Source organism: Leuciscus leuciscus, assembly GCF_965113295.1.
Source record: "Leuciscus leuciscus genome assembly, chromosome: 14".
Classification (NCBI taxonomy): Eukaryota; Metazoa; Chordata; class Actinopteri; order Cypriniformes; family Leuciscidae; genus Leuciscus; species Leuciscus leuciscus.
The window spans coordinates 38,109,437-38,116,346 of NC_138738.1; the positions used below are offsets into that span (position 1 = coordinate 38,109,437).

Below are 6,910 nucleotides of genomic sequence, written 5' to 3' on the forward strand. Positions count from 1 at the left end.
ATACTCAGACGCCTAAATCGACAATCATCACATTACAGTAGCAGCATCATAAGCGTTTAATAGATGATGTTGCCCATGAGAAGACGATCATTAGAGCCAGAGCTTCAGGGAAGCGACGTGACCATGACTAACTGATCATCCCTAAACGAGAGCCATTACTCCAGAACCAGGAATATTCTCTGTGGTAAGACGTGGTAACGCTTTATGAAAAGAGTGGACAGCAAAACAGATTCCCAGGCCTTATCAGAGTCTGATACACAAAAGCTCAAATTTAGTCCAAAAAACAAACAAACAAAAAACAAACAAATCACTTGCTATCTGCTTAATCCTGATGTAATATTTGCAACTTTACCTGAAAAAAATTAGATTAATTAAGAACTTCATGAGAGAAGAACAAATGTGCGAGGACACCATCATACCTGCAACACTCAAACCTGTCAAATTTACATATAAATAACAGGCAACTCGTTACAATCTGATTGGATGAGAAGTATTCAAAGTCCCTGTGAATAAATAAACGACAGCATGTTGTGCATTACAGTGATTTTTTTCATGGTTAAAATCTGCTCTCAAAGTGCCGTGTGTTGGCGACATCGATATGACACCAATGTGCATTCAATTTAAGCGGTAACACTTTACAATAAGGTTCATTAATAATAATAATAATAATAATGCATTTTATTTAAGGCACCTTTCAAACCACTCAAGGTCACCATACAACAAGTAGCAGCAATAACAATATTAAAACAGTAAATAACAATGGCAATAAAAAATAGCAATAAAAAAGTACTAGATTTGAGTGCACAAAGTAATCATGGAAGATAAGCAATTCTGATGAGTTTTAAAGGTAGGGTAGGTAATCATTTTTCTAAAAAAAAAAAAATTCCAAATTTGTTTAAACTGTCTTTATATACCAATGCATAATTAAAATGTAAGTACTCTGAAAAAGAAAATATAAAAATCGAGTGACTGTAGACCTTTTAATCTGCAATAAACACAGCTCATTATTTCCATTCACTCCACCCCCTCCTTTCTGAGCTCCTTCCAAAGCCACGCCCCCAAAACACATGAACGCGCGACGCCAAACGCTCAGGCTGGAACAAGACGCATTTATTACCTGAGACGAGTGGAGAGGAAGGAGCGCAGTACATACAGTGACATCATGTCAGAATCACATGTAATAAAATACCTAACTTTATCACTATGAATATAAACAAATAAGATTTCTTTTATTACTCACTATCAAGCTAGCATATCGATAATGGTAAAGTTTGATTCGGTAACGAGCTATATTTATAAGGCAAAACTAAAAACAGGTTGCATTGATACACGTTTTTCCATTACCATCAGTTACACTGTGATGAAGATGAATTTCGTGTAAGATTCATAACATATACGGTGTTTTGCATGTAAGAGTTTCCATGATGAAAACATTGTTGACTCTAATGAAGACTAACGTACACTCCGAGTCCGGAGACAAGTACCGCATCGTCGGTTCGAGGACAGGTCCGGGGTTGAGGGCGAAGCAGAGGAGGTCGTTCAAGAGCGCGGGCAGGGTCCGAGGAAGTAGTTTTTGCCTTGTTTGCCTTCACTGACTGCATATGCAGGTGCTTTGAGCTGAATATTTCCGGGAACGGTGACATGTGATGAGTGCACGCCGGGCAGCGCGCAGTGGGGCTCGGGGCGGGCACGAGACATGAAGGCATCTGATTGGTTCTTTACATTCGCACCGAATGGCAGTGATTGGTCAGAGTTTTTACTGTCCTGCAGCTGCTACAGAGGTCTGATTTTTTTCATTCCTTTTTCTAAACACATAATGTATTGACTACTATCAGGATGGAAGGACCATTTCACCCAGTATAAAAAAAAGTGTTTCTGAACAGGATTACCTACCCTACCTTTAAGTTTGACTTATTAGCCTTGCCTTGCCTTGCCTAAATTGAGCTAATGAGTCTGAATTACGGATGTTGACTGGGAGATAATTCCCAAGACGAGGAGAAGCACGGCTAAAGGCCCGATGGCCCATGATGGTTAGGCGAGCAGAAGGTGTACGGAGGAGACCCACTGAAGAGGAATGGAGGGTTCGAGAAGGGGTGTAGGGCTGGAAGAGGTCTGAAAGGTGGAGCGAGGTTATGAGGAGATTTGTAAGTGAGGAGGAGGATTTTAAATTCAATCCGGAATTTGATAGGAAGCCAATGTAGCTGTTGGAGTGATGGGGTAATATGTTGAATATGATACGAGCTGCAGAATTCTGAATCAGCTGGAGTTTATGAAGAGATTTGTGCGGAAAACCAGATAAAAGAGAATTACAGTAATCAATGCGGGAGGTGACAAGCGAATGAACAAGAATAGCGGAACTACGCGAGAGTGAGAAATGGACGGAGGCGAGCAATATTGCGGAGATGAAAATAACAAGACCTGGTTATGTTATTAATGTGAGCTTCAAATGAAAGGGTGCTGTCGAAGATGACCCCCAAGTTCCTAACCTGCGGGAAGGAGAAACGGGAGAAACGGAAGAACCGTCAATGGATAAAGAAAAACTGCAGGACATTAGTTACTATACCTCTAACAATTCTACAGCATTTATTAATCTTAGTTAATATTAATTTCAACATTTACTAATACATTATTCAAATTAAAGGTTGTATTTGTTAACATTAATTAAATGAAGTTTTATGTTACAAAGTTCGGGAGGAGCATGTTCAGGTAATCATCCAATCAGCACAAGAAGAAGCCAGTATAAATAAAGCCTTCCCTTACCTCCCGTCTCATGACTCATTTCTCAGCATCCCGCCGCCACCCCATCACCTCACTTTCGGCTGGGTCTACTCATAGATACCTATGAGCTATACATTCATAGGGGGGAGTACTCTGGGGTCGGGCCGAATTCCGAGCTCGGAGCCCTCCCCCCGGACAGCAAGCCAAATACGCATTATAATATTACATCAGATTTCATTAATATGTGAACTCGTGAAAGGAACCGTATGTAAGATTGTGGCCAAAACTGGTACTGCAATCACTTTCAAATGACTGTAGAGCGGTGTATCCCCTCCCCCTCCCCCCTGACTCGAGGTTGCCAGATAGGCTGCAGGATCCAGCAGGAACGTCGGCTGCTACAAGGAGCTTCCAATGGCAAGTGACGAGTCCTACACAGTACGTTTTTTTTTTCTGACTTTGTCACGACGTATTTCGGATTCATAACGAGATCTTTTAGGTTTCGTAACGTTAGACATTTTTTATCCGACACGTTTGTAGCTGCAGCTGAGGTAACTAGAGCAGAGCTGGCAACCCGGATGCCGAAACACTACTGACTTCGTGATTGGTAGATAGGTGGAGGGTGGAGCATCAGGCCAAAACACAACATGACAACATCAACATCAGTCAAGGGCTGCAACTTCACTTTTAAATGACAATATCCTGGCCGGACTACTGTTGTCAGTGATATAAGTATTTGAAATGAACATGATTTCTTAATGTCTAGTGACATATCAGGGCCATTTTATGATTAATTGAAATACATTTCTTACATACGGTTCCTTTAATGCACTGTGAACTAACATGAACAGCTGGATCTGCATTAACTAACATTAACAAAGATTGACAAATACAGTGTCACGATTTTGGGTTTGTTCTTGTCATGTTTCTGTGTCTTGTCATGCTTCAGGTCTGTCATGTGATTCCCTGTTTGTCATGTGATCCTGCCATGTGTCTTGTCATTGGTTAATTGTCTGATCATTGTTCACAGGTGTCCCTTGTCTTTAGTCTGTGTATATAAGCCCACATGTTTGTCATGTGTCTTGGTCTAGTATTAATTCCTGTAACCACTGTTGTGCGAGTTTATGTTCATAGCTTTTTGTCTTGTTTCATGCCACGTCATGCTTTTGTTTCATGTTTTTGGATTATTTTGTCAATAAAGCTGCACTTGGGTTCTCAAGGCTTGCCTTCAGTGGATCCTTCTTACATACAGGAACAAATGTGTTGCTCATGCTTAGTTCATGCTAGTTAATACATTAACTAATGTTAACTAATGAACCTTATTGTAAAGTGTTACTAATTAAACTAATATTATCATTTAAAATAATATACATATTGTTCAAAAGTTTTGGCTCAGTAAGATTTTTTTACTGTTTTTAAAGCTACACTGTGTGATATTTCCCCCCATCTAGCGGTGAAATTGTATATGACTACCCAGTGAATATTAGTTTCTGTTCCTTTCAATTTCGAGGGCGTTTTAACTCCTACGGTGGCCGTATTATTCCAAGATTAACATGGCTTCCAGTTCGACTTCGTCCAATTGCGCCTTTAAAACTATCACCTGTGATCCGTCGCAGCACAGATTTATGTTACAAGGTAAACAATACTTTTTCACCATTGACGTGAGGAAAAGTAACAAAAGTTATACTAGAGGTCGTTCTGGCGTTATGCACAACCATGCTATGGTTAGACAAGCAACTATAAAACTTCCAATTTACACAAATAGGCTGAATTACCTCTCTCGAGGAAAGCAGGCAACTTCGGCGTCCGATTTAAAATCTTTGCTCCTCGAGCTCTTTCCATCTGGGAAAAGTTACTCCAGTATTGACTTTGGTCTTGCTGATTTGCCTGTCGCGTTGACGTTTTAATTCTCTCTTTCGCTTCCTTGGCGACTCTGCTTCATGTCCTCGAGAATAGGCGTGATCCTCCATCAGCAATCTTTCAAATCTGCCGGCAGTCGCGAGTAATCTCCCCCTCGCATTCGTCTCTGTGTCTCTGAGTGTAAAGCGCGAAAGGCGAAGCTTGAATTTACAGGTATGTCCCTCTTTGGCTAATGTAGTTTCAAGATGGAGGGGCAACATGGCGACCGGCATTCGAACCCCTCACCCGTATGTACTTTCAATGGCAGATTATAAACTTACGAGAATACTTTATTACTTGAAAGAAGTAAATATACATTAATGAGCACATATATTTTTGAAAGAACTAAGTGTTTTTTGCTAAGAATCAACAAAAAAAAATTACACAGTGTAGCTTTAAAGAAGTCTCGTCTGCTCACCAAGACTGCATTTATTTGATCAAAAATAAACAGTAATATTGTAAAATGCTCACTTGCTATATTATAAACAGAACCACGCTGAAACCATGAATGTGCATTGTTCAGTAAGCTGTTAAAAACACACTTTATGTGTGCTGTAACACCACCACCGCTGACCAATCAGCATCCACTGCAGCCAGACGCTGGACTCTCAGTGACTGACAGAGAAAACTGAGCATTTCAAGAAATTAATTGAGTCCCACTGTCTTTAAAATCCGCCATCAATATCTCAGCCTTACTGCCCATAGATTGCTGGGAACAGAAAATGAAAGATGACAACTGCTTGATGACGGAGGATAATTGGAGTTGCGGTCAGCGTTTAACGCCGGCTTTGAGCTCTCGGCTCAGACTGCAGGACATGGAGTGATATTCCTAGCGTTAGTCTCGCTCATTTGACAAAAAAGGAGCAATCGTTCAGCTTGATTTAATATCAGCAGAGTTCATATATCTAACATCCTTTGTTTTGCAGCACTTTGTTGTGACATGCAGAGTAAAGTTGATTATGTAGCCTCTGTAACAGACTATGAAAAAAAACGTGTTCAAAAAACTAGTTTTCTGTCACTTTAGGGCAAACTCTCCACTTTTGCACAACAAACAACATCAGCAATCCCACCACACGCACTGACATGTACAACTCTTTTTTATATAAATTAGGTTTACACAAAGTGCCATATTCAGAAAACTAGCACTCTTTGCCAGGACTAATTAACACAGCGCTATTGTTTCCCTGCAGGATGAAGGCAGTAAATGCTTTTATTTGAAATAGATGTTTGTTTACATGTTATTGCAGTTCTGACAGCAGTAATTCATCAAATCATGCCATATTCATTGTTGTTGCTGGTGTTTTTATTATTTAAATATTGTAATTCATGGAGTTATGATGTAATAATTTCAGGAATTAGATGTACATTTCAAACATCTATTATTCATCAGAACCTACTGTACGACGAAATGAGAGGAATCATTCATCGTCTAAATTCATCGTCTATTGATATTACTATTTTAACATTATTTTTTTTGTTCAAAGAAATTAATACTTTTATTCAGCAAGGATTCTTTAAATTGCTCAAACGTGTCAGTATAAGACAATTATAATGGAACAAAAGCTTTTTATTTCAAATAAATACGCTTCCTTTGAACTTTCATCAGAGAATTCTGAAAAAAATGTATCACAGTTTCCACAATAACAATCATAAATGTTTCTTGAGCAGCAAATCATCATATTAGAATGATTTCTGAAGGATCATGTGACACTGAAGACTGGAGTAATGATGCTGAAAATTCAGCTTTGATCACAGGAATAAATTACATTTGACAATAAATTCACGTAGAAAACAGTTCTTTTAAATTGTAATAATATTTCACAATTTTACTGTTTTTACTGTAATTTTTGTCAAATAAACGCAGTTAGCAGAAGAGACTTATTCCAAAAACATTTACAAAATCTCACCGACCCCAAACTTTTGAACGGTATATCGTATGCCTGTTAATAATTCATAGAATCATATAGTTTAATTCAGATGTCTTTCACTGGGATTCTGTTATTTGATTTGTCTGTCATTATTATATTCTATATTCGATAACTAAATTGTCAAGATGCATATATTTACATAAACAGTTCAACATTTATAGACTATTTAACGTTAATGACACTATTCTTTTTGCAGAAGGAAAATGATGCGAGAATATAAAAGCATTGAAACTTCCGCTATGAATGTGACAAGACGTGTTCTTCTGGGACAACATATACTTGAAATAAACCTGACTCTCCTCTCCAAAATCACAATTAACAAAAGTATCAAATCTACTTTTACACAATTTCTTCTAAACATAATAAAG

The 6,910-nt window shown here is 38.5% G+C and overlaps 1 long non-coding RNA gene across 1 annotated transcript; it reads left to right on the top strand.

Annotated features, from left to right (window-relative positions):
• Positions 1-2,018: 2,018 nt before the first annotated feature.
• On the top strand, positions 2,019-2,549 carry LOC309474044. The gene is made up of 3 exons (XR_014197202.1): positions 2,019-2,110; positions 2,278-2,477; positions 2,509-2,549. It is a non-coding gene; the product is annotated as an uncharacterized lncRNA (long non-coding RNA).
• The last annotated feature ends 4,361 nt before the right edge of the window (positions 2,550-6,910 follow it).